The 18946-nt window shown below is 33.7% G+C and overlaps 1 protein-coding gene across 1 annotated transcript in view; it reads right to left on the reverse strand.

The window, feature by feature from the left end:
• Window positions 1–18946, reverse strand: part of LOC143201165 (hypoxia-inducible factor 1-alpha) — a 377382-nt gene that overhangs the window by 273939 nt on the left and 84497 nt on the right. The gene's annotated exons all lie outside the window — the stretch shown is intronic.

An 18946-nucleotide genomic window follows, 5' to 3' on the forward strand; every position in this document is an offset into this window, starting at 1 on the left:
TAATTATCGTAGTAAAATTCGTAGCATAAGAGTATGTTACTTAAATTATTATAATTCAAAGATACATCCTTCTTGGAAATTGTCTTGACCGGTTGTACGTAGTACTGTTATTAAAATAATAGCTGTACCAAGAAACTGTTCCAATTATACGGTTATATATATTTACTGATACCAATGGCTATTACACGAAAAAAATGCCTTTCGCATTGTAATAAGTCAACTGGATCTGTTTTCTCTTATCTTAAAACAATTAAAATGCCTTAAAATACATTATTTACTATTATACAAAAGCAGCAAAAAGTGTTATTATTTTCGATATTCGCCTATACATTTCATTCTTTATTTAACTAAAAGCTTTCCTCAATATATTGAATCTGGGAAAACGTTCGTAGACTTTTTAATTTCATCAAATTAAATTCATTAGGTGAATGTCAGTTCACATTATTCTTCAACAGAAGATTTCATTGATAGTTTGAACAAGGTTTTCATCCAGTAATTCATATAGTTCATTATTTTTCAACTTTATTGTGCATTCGGGTCGTTTTTTTTGTCAAGGAAATCAAAATCACCACTTTTAAATCGTTCAAACCAAAACTCTCTCTTCGTGAGTCCACAATCTGCCCTATTGGCAACAAGTATTTCTTCTGTTTATATTATATATACATAGCATGTAGAAAATCACTTCATTAAGCAATCTTCTGTATAAAATATTATCTTAATTAATTAGTCTTATTCTAATGCTTATTCTAAACTCTACATATGTCCAGTAATCAGATCAGGTGGTGTAAACGTTTTAGTCTACGCATTTCACTATCACGTAGCATATTTAGCTGATTAGCGAGTACATTGGGATGCACTGACACTCCTTCGAAGTACTTCACACAAACACGTTGGATTACACTCGTTATAGGTTCTAGAGGAATATCGCGTTGTATCACTTTATTTGAAATATAGTACGGAGCATCAACAATAGCACGCAACACCTTATATTGGAACCGTTGAATGATGGATATATTAAATTTGCTAGCGGTAACCCATAGTTGAATTCCATATGTCCAAATGGGATTGAGTATAGACTCATACAGCAATACCTTGTTATCTAATGATAACTTGGATTTGCGCCCAATGAGCCAATACATTTGATATAATTTTAGTCCTAGTTGTTTCCGTTTAGAGAGTATGTGCTTCTTCCAGGTTAGGCGTCGATCTAAATACATACCAAGATATTTAACATGCTCTGCTTGGGGGAGTTGACGATGATTGATATTTACTGGTGGACATGTTCTTCTACGCAGGGTAAACGTTATATGCGTGGATTTTGATTCATTGGCTTTAATGCGCCATGTCTTCAACCATAATTGTATTTGCTCCAGGTGGGTTTGTAGGTTTATTGATGCTGTGACTGGATCTTCATGGGATGCTAAGATTGCTGTATCGTCTGCATATGTTGCCACAGTAGTTATTTTTGTGGTGGGCAGATCAGCCATATACAGAAGATACAGTACTGGACCCAGTACACTACCTTGCGGAACTCCTGATTATATGAGATTTAATTCGGTATGTTCATCGCCTTGATTTACAATAAAATGTCTGTCAGTGAGATACGATTTTAGTAGCTGATAGTCCGGATGAGGGAGAAGTTTCTTTAGTTTAATCTGCAAGCCCGTATGCCATACTTTGTCAAAAGCCTGAGATATGTCTAGGAAAGCAGCCGAACAATATCTTTTGGCATTTAGTTTTTTTATGTATAATTTCTCGAAAACTTTCGAGATTATTGGTAATAAACTTATAGGTCGGTAGGAGGTCACATCTTCTGGTATTTTTCCTGGTTTAAGTATCATTAATATTTTAGCTACTTTCCAGATACTAGGGAAGTAATTAATTCGTAGCATAGCATTAATCAAGTAGCCAGCAAGAAACCAAAACTGAGAATTAAGATATGATGCAGCAACATAGCCATAAGTTTTTAAGAGTATATGATGCTCTTTGGCATCAGATTTATTGAGTTCAAATAACAAAAGTAATGAAAATCGACCTTCCATGATTGGTATTGAATAACTCAATATTACTAAGTGGAAAACCGTTATTTTATGCGAAAAAATGGTTTGACAATCGAATTTTACAGTCAAAGGTTAAAGGTTAAAGTTGTCTATTTGTTACCTACATTGATGACTCGTATCGTCATCATTAAATATAGCTGATCAAGTTATATGGAGGCATCTAATACAGCTTGTAAAACAATTTATATCTACACTTAATGTGGATAAATATTACCTTCTGTCAACTTTATGCGTTTTTATCATATTAAATCTATTTAGTGAATGTTAGTTTACACTATTCTACAACAAGTTTGTTAAGTTATTTGGACTGGACCTACAATTTAACGTGGGCTCCGAACCACGGTCCTCAGCATTAAATCTACCGACTGGCGAGTGACCAACTTTAGAAATCATCCCAGAAGACATCCGGTCTTACCCAGCCTGGTTACTGACATTTTCATTATCGGATTTGCATTCTTGCCTAGGGACAATCACAAACATTAATTTACAACCATGCCCCAGCAGGATTCGAAGCCGCGACTATGGCAACAGTAGCAGCGACCGTTTTGTCGCCTTTACCACTGCGCCAACCAGGTAGCCAAAAGTTGATAAAACATGTTTTAAATTTCGATAATAACGCCTCCCCATAATTTTTTCTGTTTATTCATCATCAATTTCGATAAAATACAAATTAGTTTCTTATTTTAATCAGTAAGCACTGCGTTGAAATAGTTTTAAAGATATTCATATTAACAAAATATAAAGAGATATTCCTTGAAAACATATTAACTAAACTGATCCTGATTGCTTTACCTATCTTTTACTGTAATAAATAATTGTTTTAATAATGAAATTGATTAAGCATACATATCTAAAAACAAATATTTTATATAGCCTTTAGAAGAATATGGTATTCGTAACATAAACTATATTCCTATACCGGAAATGTCATTAAAACCACACTAGATAACAACATATATAATATGCAATTGACGTCTATTACACTACTATTTATTGTAATAAGTATATAGTTTTGTGGTTAAAGTTTGAAGTGTTTTATTATCGTCTCGTTCAACGTCTAGTTTTAAATTAACAGCATGTTTCATGTAATATTACCTAATCAAGCCTTAGTAACGCAAAGTTAATTTGGTTTATGTTTGTTTAGGCTAGTTTTGTAACTTTTCGATGTTTTTAATTGATAGTTCACAATATATTCGTATAAAATAATCATTTTTGTATATTGTCATTAAACCATTAAGGGAATCATCAATAACATCTATATTCAATAACTTCTGTTCCAGTTGCAGTTCAGTACATTTAATAAAAATATTGTTATGCAAATGTTAATAATATATACTTTATTTTAGACTTCTTCTAGAAACAACAGACCTCATTGGAAGGATACCAAAGAAACACAACGTCATATCATATTCAGGCCTCACAGGAAGATTCCTCAGCGCTACATAACCCCTGTGACTGTAACAGGTCAATTGAAAAGTCCCAGGCCTGACACATAGATAGCGCTACTAGAATTAAATCCATGTTTTGGATGCGCATGGAATAATTTTCATTAAATACCTTGAAAAAGAAAGGACCATCAACAGCGACTATTACATAGCGTTATTCGACCGTTTGAAGGACAAAGTCGCCGAATCGTGCTGCTTCACCAAGACAATGCACCGTGTCAAAAATCCATTTGGGATGGGGCTTCAAATTGCTTCTTTTATTCATTTTTATCCACCGTATTCTCCAGATCCACCCCCAGCGACTATTTCCGGTTCCCAGATCTCAAAAGAATGCTCGCTGGGAAGATATTTTCGTCGAATGAAGAGATGACCGCCGAAACTAAGGCCTATTTTGAAGCAAAGGACAAATTGTACTACAAAAATGGCATATAACAGTTGGAGGGTCTCTATAATTACAAAATTTCCCTTGGAGGGAATTATGTTGAATAAAAAAAACTAATTTTGCCAAAAAAATGTGTTTTACTATGGTAAGTGTACTTGAGAGAAACTGAGATAATAAACACAGGGATAAAATAACATTAACAACATCTCAGGTAGGAAGATACAGTATTGCCAGATTTGGTTGAACACTGGATGGATACTGTCCACAACATTCAATTCAATAAGAAGAAAGAAAAGTGAAGTTGCGCCCGTTAGCTAATATCGTAAAGATATCAAAAGAACGTGTTGGTTTTATATTGTATCAGCTCATATATTGGTTTTATTTATGTTTGGCTAAACAAGACGATGATTCTGAGCAGTGTTTGGCCATATTTAAATGTAACAAACCAAAATTTTTGCGTATATATGTAACAATGGATGTTAACATCAATCAATCACTTCACTCCGAGATCAAAATGATTGTCATCTGAATGAACAGCAACTGGTGACAAGCCTATTTTAAGCTAAGAGATAAATCATTCTACAAAGGTGCTATTGAAATGTTAGAGCGGCGCTGGAATGATTGTGTGGTTTTTGATGAAGATTACGTTGTTATCAATTTTAAACAAAAAAAACGCGCTTTCTTTGTTACGCCCGGGACTTTTCAGCCCATGTGTGCCTTTATGCTATGATTTTTAGCCATTGTTGAGTAACTTTTAACACGTCCTTCATTCAAGGTTTGAAGGGCTGAGGAACAGGAGAAATAAAAACGAGTTCATTTGTGGGATACCCTTAATATAACACTTCATAAAAATATTAACACCTACGTTTAAAATGCGCAATAGCACCGAAAAAAAACAATGGTCAATTGTAGCAACGATTCAATCGAATGACCCACCGTGTTACGAACAATAACGCATTACATTTTGTGTTTTATGCTTATTTTATAACCAATACATTAATTTAATAAAAATGACCATCGTACGGACACACCCTGTATGTAATATTATGACGTTAAACGAAAAGTTTCGTGTCGATATATCACGTCAATTATTGAACAGTTTCGTACGTTCGTATCGTTCGTCGTTGGGTTTTCTGCAACGTTAACGACTTTCTCGCTTTGGACGTGGACAGCATAGCCAAACCGATGGACAAATGTCGATTCAATGTTGACAAAGTGTCGGACGGTACGGTATTTACGTCTGTCTCTCGACGCAGATGCATCCTGTCTCCTACGTCAGATTAATGTGTTGCGAGCTAGGTCACGTACAATGCACAAACATCTAATTAGACTGGTAGCTTTTCGCGATGCAATTTATTTATAAATGCAGGAAGCAGCATATGAAAAAATATACCGATCAACAAGAAAAGAAAGTGAGATCACAGATAAACTAAACAAATGATGAAATAAAGAGCGTTGTGAACACTTGTACATAATGCTTCTTCATCACGCATCAACATTTTGTAAACTGTGCGGCAGACATTGTTCATTTTGCGAAATAAAATGCTTTTCTTCCCTGACGGAATCGTTTTCACTGTGCCGGTGATGAAGACAAAGTTCTTAAGGAATATTTTGCACTAATGCCATAATGGATAGCGATGATACGTCAGAATATTTATATAGTGCTATTTTTCTTGTATTTATACCGTCGACATTCATCTAGCAAAATTAGCAATCACCTACATGATTATTTTGTTCACTTATTTGTACCCACGGCTTGTAAATTCACATCTTTGAGCGCATTTGTCATGATATTTCCACCTTTGCCGAGCATATATACAACATGAAATTTTGGAAGAGCCTTTGGTTGGTGGCCTTGTTTATAAGCTACAGAAAATGCTACCGAAACAACACACTAAACTGTTAAAATATTATATTATTGCTCTACTCTACACATCTGATATTCCACAAATGGAAAATATCACGATGAAGTGAAGTTCACATTAACTAATAATATCATTTCATATAGCAACACCGCTAAATATCTCAGAATGAATATGATGCTAGAAGGAACATGTAAAAAAGGATCGCAGAAACTAAAATATAAAAAAAATTATTGGTTAATTGGAAGAAAATCACAATTATTAGTACATATTAATTTTATATTATACAAGCAAGTGTTGAAACTTATATGGACATACAAAATTCAATTATGGGGATGTTCTGCAAAAAGTAGTTCTATATACATTGATACAAAAAGAGTTAAAAAAAACTGTATATATATATATATATATATATATATATATATATATATATATATATATATATTATTACACAAAAAAAACAAAACCGTTACGTTTCAAAATCAGCAATAAATTAGAATTGTAACATATTGTAACCTTTGCCATGACATACAATTTTACATTTGCAGAAGTATTTCATTAGTTTTTTGAATGCTTACCCGTTGGTCTGGAATTTGTAACTACTATAATGTTATTATTGAAAATTCTTACCTGAAAATAAAAAAAAACATAAATAAATAAAAATTATAGCTTAACGAATGTATTATATTATTAATTTTAATACGAAAATACATTTATTTTAAGCAAAGGGTAATATCTATCAATCAATCTAGCCGCAGATCGGTAAAAACTAAAAAATTACATCCAAATATCTATTTTTGGACTTGACTGACTGAATGGTATTAGAGCTATTAACAAGCAATGTCAATGTCTAGTGAGATAAGACGTTGAAAGCATCTTTGGTCGATTTGCCACCTTGCAGCTGAATACCTATTTATCTATCAGAGTTGATGTTGATTCAGCGAAATTGTTTAATGAAATTCTTTCCTTGTTTTATAATTTGATGCTTTTGTGTGACTATTTTAAAGCCGCCATTTTTTCCCATCTTTCAGTCAATTTATAGATTCCGTGTTGAAAGAACGATGTATCTTTTGGGGCTAACTAAAAATCGACTTTCTTTTTGGTATCTTCGTAAGAAGTGAAGCGTTGTTCAGGTAGGTCATGGCTTATATGTTGGAACAAATAGTAGTCAAAAGGAGTATGATCTGTAGAATACGACAGGTGGGGTAGCAGTTTCCATTTTAATATTTCCAAGTATGTTTTCACGGCTTATGTGATATGTGGTCGAGCGTCGTTATGCTGAAAAATAATATTGCTGTGTCTTTGCTCGTATTAGGGCAGTTTTTCGCGCAGTGATCGGCTCAAACGCATCTATTGTCGTCTATAGCGATGGTTTCATCGAGTAATGCCTTCAAATTCTCGTCTCCGCTGTTTTTTTTGGCTGCGCAGAATACTCCTTGTTTTCGGTGTCAAAATCACCATTTTCATAACGAAGCAGTCCAAAGCAGCACTGACATGTTGAAATTCATGGAGCAACCATGCCATAAGCTTTCCCTTCAAACATCAAAGTAAAAAAGTAAAAGTGGCAAACACAATTTACATTTTCGGTACAAATTCCGACATTTTCCACGCACCGAAAAACATTAAATTCAACTAAACTAAACTTTGCCAATAATATATATATATATATATATATATATATATATATATATAATATTTATCAGATGACTTTCTTAATAAAAAGTGCATAATACCATTTGTCTTCATGGCATACATGCAATATACAAGAAGCGTAATAATTTTTCCTGATAAAGATCGATGAGGAGAGGATGTTCCTACTATTGCAAATTAGTTATCCTTATATAACAAGATGTTGCTGAACAAATCAACAGTTATAACCAAATCTTACTAATGGCAAGAACGTTTTCTAAATAGTTTTTGCTTTTATTATAAGGTCAATGCAATATAATAAAATATAAACCTTAACCTAAGAGAATTACTCATAAAATATAAAGTCCCTGGTTGTTTTTGACCTTTATATTAATATACATTAGACTGGAGAGAAATAAGGCTGACAAAAACAACCTCGAGATACGCAGCTCTTAGAAAGTCCAATAAACTTGAATAAAAAAATCAAAACTATTTATGGTCTTTTAATAACAATAGCATTAGCAATAATTACTAGTGCTACTAACAACTTAATAAAGTATTGGAAATTAAAACTGAAACTATTTAATATAACAGATTTTTTATTTATTAAGATATTTTCTTTGGAATATCTATTATTTTAGAACGACACAGTGAGGAAACAAAAGTTATTATAATAACAATGTACTTTTGTTATTGGCTAAGAGCGTTTATGTGTAATACTGTCCTTTTTTTCTTAAGACATTTCACCTTGGTATTTCCTTCTACTTTTTCCTACAGCTTAGTAAACAATAACTTTACAACGTTGAATTTTCATTAATTATAAAACAGATATTAATACTAGAAAACAGATATCAAAAGCAACTTTTGGATTCTGTTATATACCTATTTTTTTACGTACGTATTACGTAGGTTCAGATAGTCTAAGTACTATATTGAATTACAACAATTATTTATAACTGAATGTCTGTAATTAATCTACTCTACTTATATTTTGTTTTAATGCTTATTGTTGGTGCTTAAGATTCTTAAATCAAAACAAAATTGTGGATGGGTGGTTGACTAACTAACATCTGATATAAGTACACTTAAAAAAATATAATGAAAGCACTAAAAACTATTGTTACACAAGCAGAGGCAGTTGCAAAATGATCCTACTTAACATCGTTTAATTATTTTTTTAGCGTTTTCCTTTTTTGTTAAAAAACTAAATTTGATTATTTTTTACTATTCAGTGAGTTCCTTATTGATTTTTTGAAGTCGGTTCAATTTTTTGTTAAAAATATTTTATTTTTCTCTATTTAGTGTTAGATGTTTACTGAATAAATTACCCAGTTATTTTATTAAATGCTACAATAGATAGCCCAAGTAAAAGTACAGCCCGTATGAGGAGAAATAGGAATAAAGAAACAACGACTGAAAATAAGGAATGTTTCAGGCTTTCAGGCCCTGGGGTCCGATCCCTAGTCTAGGTGATTTGACAAATGTTCCAATCAAACTACAACAAAAAAAGTTTCTGCCCTGTTGGGAATCGATTCCAAGACCTCTGAGTGTCAGGTCAACGTTCTAACCACTACACCATGGAAACAATTGCCCTCATGGTCTCCACGACATCTCATATCGTATGAATTGAATTGTGCTTAAAAAGCAAACTGACTGACTTTTCGATTCTTCGTCACATCAGATCAGTAATAACATTAGACACTAATATCTGATTATTTTAGATAAAAAATATGTGAAAATATTATACGTGCCTATGAAATTTGAGGTTTTTCCTCGATTTCCCTCACTTTACCTCATCCAATGGGACCACCTCGAAAGTGCACTCTTTCGAATAAGAAAAGAATGTTGAAAATCGATCCATAATTGACGGAAAAATCGGCGAACAAACATTAGAAAAATATATAGAGCTGAACATAGAACCTCCTCCTTTTTTGAAGTCGGTTAAAAATGAACCAGAGATGTTCAGATATATATTAATAGCAATAACGTAGAACTGAACATAATAATCAGTCTATTGTTCATCCTATTGTGTTAAATATCCCTATGTTGGGGACCCGTAGGTCATACTAAACGATTTTATTCATTGACGCAGCAAGACGTCTATAATGCGAGTGTATTATATTATCGTTCTATTTCTGCAGTTTGAATCACAATAAATGCAAACGTCAACTCGGTACGTTGTTCCGCTTATTGAACTATTTACTTTTATTTAACCTTGTCCAAGTAATTGGTCGAAAAGAACTGTCTAGTTGTTTCGTGTACTTTTTGCTACGAGCGCTATTCTACTCGAGCGACCAGAGATCCGAATATGAACGGTTTATCTTAAGGTCAATTTGTCAGTTTCGGGTCGACACTGATCGCCAGCATCTACAGTACCGGTACTGGAAAAACTATCGCTCCTGAGCGAGATGCGGTTTGCGAATTTTACGGCTTATCGGCTCTCAGGGTCGTCGTTTCGATAGTTTTTAATTAACCTGATTGAACAAACTTGCGAATTGCCAACATTTTTTTTCACGTTAGAGGACGTGATTTTTGCAACATTTTTTCTATAGTTTTTTTATGTCGCTCATAAATAGATAGTAATGCGTACCGGGTTACGCAATAAGAATTTAAGGAAATCGGTTCAAGACCGACGAACACCTAACCTACGGTCTGTTCAAAGTTATTTTGTACGTACGTCATTTAGTGTGGCTTTAATATGCAACAAATTCTAATCTAAATAAAATATCAAATATAATTTATTGTAACAGTGTATTATAGTACATCTAAAAACTACAGTTAATTATACAACCACAATAGTTTATAGGTTAGAGTTATAACCTCTTTCAAGAATTTTGCATACGTCTGACAACCGGACGACTTTGACAGGCTCATTCGTTTACGTGTTCATCAGCAATCAGACTGATTCTGTTCAATAATGTCTGATTCTGAAACGAATTGACAAATTGCTACAGGAAATACATTAAACATCTTGATGACGTATGTACGGTCACCATTCAGGTAGTTTTAAAACAGAAGGACGGATAGTTAGGGCCGTGTTACATAATATATATTGATATGTCCCATTTTTAAAATATTTTATAAATATTGATATATCGGAGAAAAAATATATCGGAAAGCTCCGACAAAATATCGATACTTCTTTACAACAGCCCAAATTTTCGAGGTTATTTGTCGATTTGTTGAAAAATTATCTGATCTGGGGAGAGAACCCTTAAAAAAATATATCTATACCTGCTTCAAAAATTCTAAATTTTTGAATTGATATTTTCTTTAAAAAATGATAAAATGGGGAAGTGAAATCAGAAATTATTTTAAAACTATGACGGCTATGACTATGGACTATGAGATTACATTCAAGACCGTTTACAGAAGCAGCTCGGTCATACGGTCAAGTGGTTCAAATTCTGGAGGTTGCAAATTAACGCCCTGAAAACCAAGGCCATCATTTCCCATGAGAAGCGTTACGCACTACGCGTCTCGCAACTTAAGATCGACACCGTAATAATTCCATGGCTGGATAACGCCACGTACCTAGGTCTCCACTTCGACCGACGGTTCGGTTGGCATTTCTAAATCCTGAAAGCAATCGAGAAAGATTCGGGGATAGAAAACCTGCTATCTTCTCTGATCTGCCATACTAGCAGACTTCCCATGTCCATCAAAAGTTTATTTTACAAGATGTTAATTTGGTCCGTCTTCCTCTATGGAACTAATGTCTACTTTAAGTTTGTTACAGGCAATCAGGCGAAACAGCTTCAAGTTTTCCAAAATAAGCTCCTCAAGAATCTTAAACGCTCCATGGTTTGCCAGAAATAATCAAGTTCACCGGGAAACTGACACTCCAGAAATCAAACACTTCATATCTCAATCCTTCCACAAACAACAAATCAGCTCAAGTTCTTCTGAAAATGCACTTGCTCGCGAGCTGGTCGACATGCTGGGAGCTTTGCACCGCGTCACCGCTAATCTCTCCCCATTTACAGGCTGTAACGACCTCGTCCGTCGCTACAGTCATAACTTTTGCCCCCATACAACAGTATCCAGTCGTGTGTGAACTCAAGTTCGCGAATCTATAAAATCGCCGGGTTCTCGTCCCCAATAACGTCTGCCCGATCAGCAGTAGCAGTAGCGACCTATACGGATCAACTATGGGGCGGTTTCAGCTTAGTGTATTGGTCAGCCTAAAGGCAGTCTCACATAACCCGGTCCAACTTGTCACTCCGGGGTAAGTCTGCGCGACCAGGTATGCGACATGCATTCCACCGCCTAGTTTTAGGCCAAGACAAAAACAAAACTATGAGACCATCTAAAAGAATAATTACGATTCCAATAATGAATTAATAGTTACCTCCTACGGTTCATTCAGATAATCCCTAGCTAGTAAAAAGAAGTCTAAAAAAAAATAATGGCGACTAACAGTAATTTGAATAAATCCATTTGTTCTGTAGATTTTTCGTTCAAATAGCGACGACGAGTATTACATTAGAATAAAAATCACTTAATATTTAACTAAAAAAGTGGGTTCCCCTATTTACTGGATGTAATATAATTATATTTGCATAAATCCAGTATACACAATATAATGAACTAACCCAGTTTAAATATTGATCTAGTTGTCATATTGTTTGTTTTGTTGTCTATTTCTGCTTACGTACTCCCACTGTTCCTTGACATTGATTTTTATTAGGTTAGTCCCGGGTGAGCTCAACGAATGGAACGACATAACGCTTTATCAGTTTTATTCTTCAAAAGATAAACATGTTTACATATTATGAAACGAATGCAATTTATACTAACATACAAAACTACATAATATCATATTTACAAGGTGTACCGGAAAATCATTAGCGTTTTCTTTTTTCGAAAAAAAAACCACATAATTTTCAAGAAAATTGAAAAATTTATTATTAAAAGTATTGGCTATTTGATTCTGTAAATATTGTCCATCTTTCAGGAAATTTATGGATGCCATCCTAAAAAAACTATTTGTTCTTTGAGCAAAACTATTCATCCAGCCATTTTCAAATTTCTTCGAAATTGGCGAAGTTCTGCTCTGCAAGCGCGTGTCCTATTGGATTTTCCCCATTGCTCGTACTCAGTTGGTAATCCAATTGTCTTGCAATTTCGCATCTTCAAACTTTTTCGGCCTACCAAAACGTTCTTTGTCTTGCCCACCGAAATCACCACTTTTGAATTTTCGAAACCATGCCTCACGTGTTATTGAGGTTAGAGCATACTCACAGTTCTCAAGTTTCTACCAGCAAACGATTACTTTTAGCGGCATTTTTATTTTGAGAAAAGTAGAAAAGTACTACCAAACTTAATATTTTCAGAGGTAAATCTAACAGGTCAATTTTCAAGTCCCCGGCCTACCATAGTAAAACAAATTTTTTGCAAAATTAGTTTTTTTTTATTTAACATAATTCCCTTCAAGGGTGATACACTGATTATAGCGACCCTTCAAATTTTCGATCCCATTTTTGTAGTACGATTTGTCACTTGCTTCAAAATAGGCCTCAGTTTCGGCGATCACCTCTTCATTCGACGAAAATTTCTTCCCAGTGAGCATTGTGTTGAGATCTGAGAACAGGAAATAGTCGCTGGGGGCCAGATCTGGAGAATACCGTGGATGAGGAAGCAATTCGAAGCCCAATTCATGGATTTTTGCCATCGTTTTCACTGACTTGTGACACGGTGCATTGTCTTGGTGAAGCAGCACTTTATTTTTCCTCAAATGCGGCCATTTTTCGGCGATTTCGTCCTTCAAATGGTCGAATAACGCTGTACAATAGTCGCTGTTGTTGGTCCTTACTTTTTCAAGGTAGTCAATGATAATTATTCCATGCGCATCCCAAAATACAGACGCCCTAACCTTACCAGCCGACTTTTGCGTTTTCCCACGCTTTGGAGAAAGTTCATCGTGTGCAGTCCACTCGGATAGCTATCGATTAGACTTGAAAGACAGACGGAGTGAAATGATGTAACCATGTTTCATCCATTGTCATATATCGATGCAAGAACTCGGGTTTTTTACGCTTCATCATCTTCAAACACTGCTCCGAATCATCAACTCGTTGTTTTTGGTCAAAAGTGAGCTGCACCCACTTTTCGTCGGTAACAACCTCTATTGGGCGTCCACTACGTTCACCGTCTGCGGTGCTCATTTCACCACGTTTAAACTTAGAATACCAATGCTTGATGGTTGATTTTCCTTGGGCAGTGTCCGGAAACTGGGCATCAAGCCAAGTTTTTGCTTCAATTGTATTTTTTTCCTTCAAAAAGCAATATATTATCACCACGCGAAATTCCTTTTTATCCATTTTATTCACAATAACAATGATCCGACAGCTGTCAAATTTATACACGCATTTTTTGACGGGTAGGGCTAACTAAAAAGCATATGGATTTAATTCTGATAGTGCCATCTATGCATCAGGCCCGCGACTTTTCAATTGCCCTGTTATGACGGTGTTGCTTTCGCAAAAAATATCATGTATAGTTTTGAAGCTTGATGTCAGAAGAATAAAATGATATGTGTCAAATTATAACATTGCATAGTTTACCCTAACGACATCTGTTAGAAAAACCGGTAGCAACTTTCCGGTATACTTGGTAAGTTGAAGAATTTGACACCTAAATACATTTAGAAAATGATCGGAGGAATTATTGTGATACAAAACGTCCAATACACAACGATTTAATTGATGTTCAGCTGTCTGCTTCGGGCAGGTGATTAGAATTTAAAACATCTATTTATTATGAGGTCTTGCATTGTAGATGCACAGATTGACGTAAGAGTTCCGGGCATTATCTCGAATAAATAACACCCAGAAATATTTATTAATGTGTTTACATTTGAATTATTGATTTTTTCTTTAATGGGGCTAACAAGGATAATACTTAAAACTGGTGTAACGTTTAAGTTAATTATGTTTATGTGTAATACCGAAACTTATGTTGATATACTCTTAAAATAACTAAATCTTCAGGTTTTTAACACTTTTTTGAACAATTATTTAATTATTAATATTTTTGATATCAAAAGTAAATTACAATAATATAAATTAATATAAAACAGCTTGAATAACAACTGTTCTTGACCAAAATTTAACCTTTTAAATAATAAAATGCAGTTATTTTCACCGATTCCCATTTTAAATAATTCATGGGCAGAAATCATTAAACGAGACTAAACAACGACCATGTAATGAATGGAATATGTAATGAAAAAAATTAAAAAAAACAAATACTATTCAAACATTTTTAAAATAATATTTTAGAGCACCGTCAATGCAATCTAAAAACATTAATATTTATAGGACATGTGGTTGTTACGTTTTGAACCATCAATATAAATTCTGCAACTAACATAGTCAGCTTTTGATGACATATTACACAAATACTACCACTATGAAGATAGCAGTAAAATAAATGTTTCACAAAAATGGTGAAGGTGTTTATTCCCAATAATAATGAAATAACCAATAGCAACACAGAAGTTCCAACAATCGCATATCAATATATTTTCTTTAGGGTAAATGATGTGGCTCAGTGAATGGAGGTAAAACGAAATGAAACAGTGGTGTTTACATTATGTGACCGTTATTTATTGGTAATATAAAAATGTGGAAAATACAAAATAGATAAAACGGATGGCAGCGGTGTTACCTGGTGATGAGGCTTGGGCAGTCGATGGTGGCACTCTAAACCAAACGATGGTCGGTTACTGAATAAATGGAAATACCTTTCAATAACATCCCAGATAAACGTCTCGGGGTTTCCGGCTATTCGTTATCGGGTTCTAGTTGGCGCTGTTGGCACCCCGCCCGTGTTCAGCATCTGGGATTATATTTCTGGGTATTTTGTAGACCGTTATTCCACTATATAAAATTTGACATGAATTCAAGGTCGCTACAATTCTAATAAAATTATAAATTGGGGTGAGTAAGTTCGCAGGTAAAAAGAAAATTTCATTTTCTTATTGGTCTTTCTTCGATTTGTTTTGTCGTTGTCATTTTTTCAGCAGTATATATTATTATTGGTCTTATTAGAGCTTTACATGTTCTCATTTTTCTCTTTTTTGAGAAATGTTTATTTTCGAACCACAAGTTGTTGGTGTAGAATGTTTTGTCTGTTTTTATTATTTTATATTTTACTTCTACCTCTTTGTCTCCATTTTCTCTTCTAGAGTTAGGTTTACTATTTTTGCATTCTCATTATGTTTGTCTCCTGAACTCCTTTTATTCCTCCTGTTACTCCTGTCACTAATATAAGTCGTCTTTCAGTTATTAGAAGAGATATTAATAAATGAAACACAAAAAATTTACCGAAACACAAGAAAATAATATTATTGGTAGATTTTAAGGTATAAATTAGCAACGAGGACATAATAAGAAAAGTAGCAAGGAAAAACACTACATGTTAAAACAAACGTAACGTAATCCTAAGCTTCAAGGATATCCATACTAACTTAGAAACATTCTTTCATAAAAATAATGAATAATAAATACATACGAATCAATAACAGTCAAACAATTATATCAAAAGATTGACAATGAAATCGTATTTACCGAACAAACCCATTTAAATCAACGATTAACAAGAAAACAATAAATTCTATCGCGTATTTATTGAAATATCAATGACCCAAAAATGAGAAACAATCAGAGTTCCCGCTGTATTAATAGAAAGAAAACAAGTTAGCCTTGCGAATGTGTTGCCTATTTAAATCTGCGTCCGATATATTTTTGCACATTATCGCCAATTAGAATCTGTTGGGTTACGAAAACTAGCCTTCTATGATACTTTCTAAACGGCGACCGAAACTAAAAAAGCCCACAAAGAAATTTAAATCGTTTTTCAATTATTTACATAATAAATAAGCGTCGATTTTTAAATACCTTCTGTGATTGTATAAGATGTTAAAATAAATATACTTTTAATTTCGAAAAAAAAAACGTAACAATAGAAGAAACTGTTGTCTGTAATATTGATAATATCTTTGGTATATTTAGTTAAAATTTAAGGAAGATTTCTGAAGATCTGTGGTACTTCTGAGTATGGGATAAATACGTCACTATGTATTTTCCAAATCAAAATAAAATTAAACTACTTAAGCGAAACTTTCAATCTATGATTTTCAGCGACTCTTTCAGTAGCCTTATTTCATATTTTCATGCGAAATCTTGGATAACTTGGGCATCGACGATGACTCGTAACTCTTTATTCTGGAACCTCTGGAGGATATCTATGTTAGATTTGCTAGTCGTACCCCACACTCCAATACCATAGGTCCAAATGGACCTAAGTATGGATTTATATAGCAAAACCTTGTTATCTAATGATAATTTAGATTTACGCCCTATCAGCCAGTGTATTTGGTTTAGTTTAACCCCAAGCTGTTTGCGCTTTGTCACTATATGTTTTCCCATGTCAAACATCGATCGAAATGTATTACCAGATATTTAACGTTGTCTGCTTGCGGAAGTTCACGATTATTTACTTGTACTGAGGGACATGTTCTTCTACAAAGGGTGAATGTCACGGGTAGATTTTGTCTCATTTGCTTTGATACGCCACGTTTTCAACCACAATTCGACTTTGTTAAGATGAAGTTGAAGGTTTCTGGTGGCTGATATTGGATCCTCGTGTGATGATAAAACCGCTGTATCGTCAGCATATGTTGCAACAGTAGTGTTTCTTGAGGTCGGTAGGTCAGCTGTATAACAGATATAACAATGGGCCAAGAACACTGCCCTGCGGAACATCCGAATATATCGGGTGTAGATCAGTGTACCTTGCTTGACAATAAAATGTCTGTCTGTGAGCTACGATTTCAGCAGCTGAAATTTCGTATGGGGCAAACCTTTTTGACCCTAAATAAATATATTTTAATAAGAAATTAGCATATATTGATAATAAAATAATATGACACCTACATGAGGTTATAGGGACATACATATACAATTATATAAAAGCGATAGGTTAATTCTCTAGTGATATAATTACAGACAAGAAAAAATGTAGAATGATTCAAAATAATATTTAGTTACTGATCTTCACTTATATCCTCCAAATTCAAATACTTAAAAGGTACTTATTCTTAGACGTTTTATTTACCAGATATATAGACATAGTTTTAGGTTAGGTCACACCCATCACCTAATATAAAAACTATACATCTTGAATTCCTTAATTTATAGAGTCTTCATCACATAAAGACTATAACACTTAAAATAATAAACTGAATTAAACAATAACGTCATACGTATCCTTGATTAGAAAGGATACAGCTAAGAATATCAATGAAAATCCTAAAATTCTCTATTGAACGATAAAATTATCAGTAACCATCTAAGCCTTGCCTTAGAGCTCAGCTGTCTTCCTGTTGCTTCAAACCACATAGGAAGATGTATCAGAAGCTCCCTAACCTCAAAGCTGATCCATTAAGGGTAATAGGTGTGGACAAGATCTCCTGTAACTGCGAGAAAGTGTACATAGGAGAAATAAGAAGAATGATAAGTATTCGAACACTAGCTTTGGCTGAACACTAGCCACAACAACCCGTTCAAAACGGTCGACGTTTCAACCACTCCACGAAGCTTTTTTTAGAGAAGAAATCAACAGGGCTATGAGATTTATAAACATCAAAATAATCTCATCAGAGCTAGAAAGTATAAGACCAACCAATCTATCTAATAAATTATTCGACAGACCATGAAAAAGCGTTTAGAAGGGCTTCTGTCTTGAAACTCTGATTCTTCTGATTGAGAAACCATTAGTTTTTCTCAATAAACACGTCAATAAACCCTTCAAGATCAGGCTCTTAAGATTATGCTTAAAGTATTTACGGGGATATAGCTGTGATTTAGTGACGCAACATTTAGAAAACGAAATGTTTAAACGAATTTTTCTCTAAAGTATTTTTTTCGGAACGGTCGACGTAATATCTCAAGTTCTACTGAACCGATTTTCTTGAAATATCAACAAAAGTCAAGCAAAACAATTTTTCTTCAATAAGTTAAGGCTGTTCGTAATTTCGTGTGGTGTAATTTCGGATGTTGTTAAGCTTCTTTGACATTCCTGAAATTCTTTAAAACAGTAAAAATCAAAATATTGTTAGACTTACAAAAAATCGATTTTTTCAAGTTTCTAAAGGAGAATGCTCCCTAAATTTTAAGTTAGTTAGAAAATAATTTAATTTTTGAAAATAAAATTCAAAGATAATTTTGCAAGGTGTTAAAATACATATAATTGGGTTCTAATTTCGAAAAACCCCGAATTACATCGTCTAGACTGGAACTTTCGACTTGTAATAATACCAATATTATGTTTTACAGGTTATTATACAAGATGACTTGCAAACATTATGTGAATATAATGATGCACAAACCAGTATCCTCTTATGCGACTGGCCCTCCTCATAAATCAGTGTAAAATCAATACAAAAGACTTCCACAAGCTTCATTATATATTAAGAAGTCACATGATACATATTCATACAATTTAATCGTAGAAATATTGAAATATATCAACTAACATCGTATTTTGATATCTTCAAGAATC

This window comes from Rhynchophorus ferrugineus, unplaced genomic scaffold (assembly GCF_030347505.1).
Source record: "Rhynchophorus ferrugineus isolate W39M unplaced genomic scaffold, kcgeb_rfMv2 rfM8, whole genome shotgun sequence".
NCBI classification, from domain to species: domain Eukaryota; kingdom Metazoa; phylum Arthropoda; class Insecta; order Coleoptera; family Curculionidae; genus Rhynchophorus; species Rhynchophorus ferrugineus.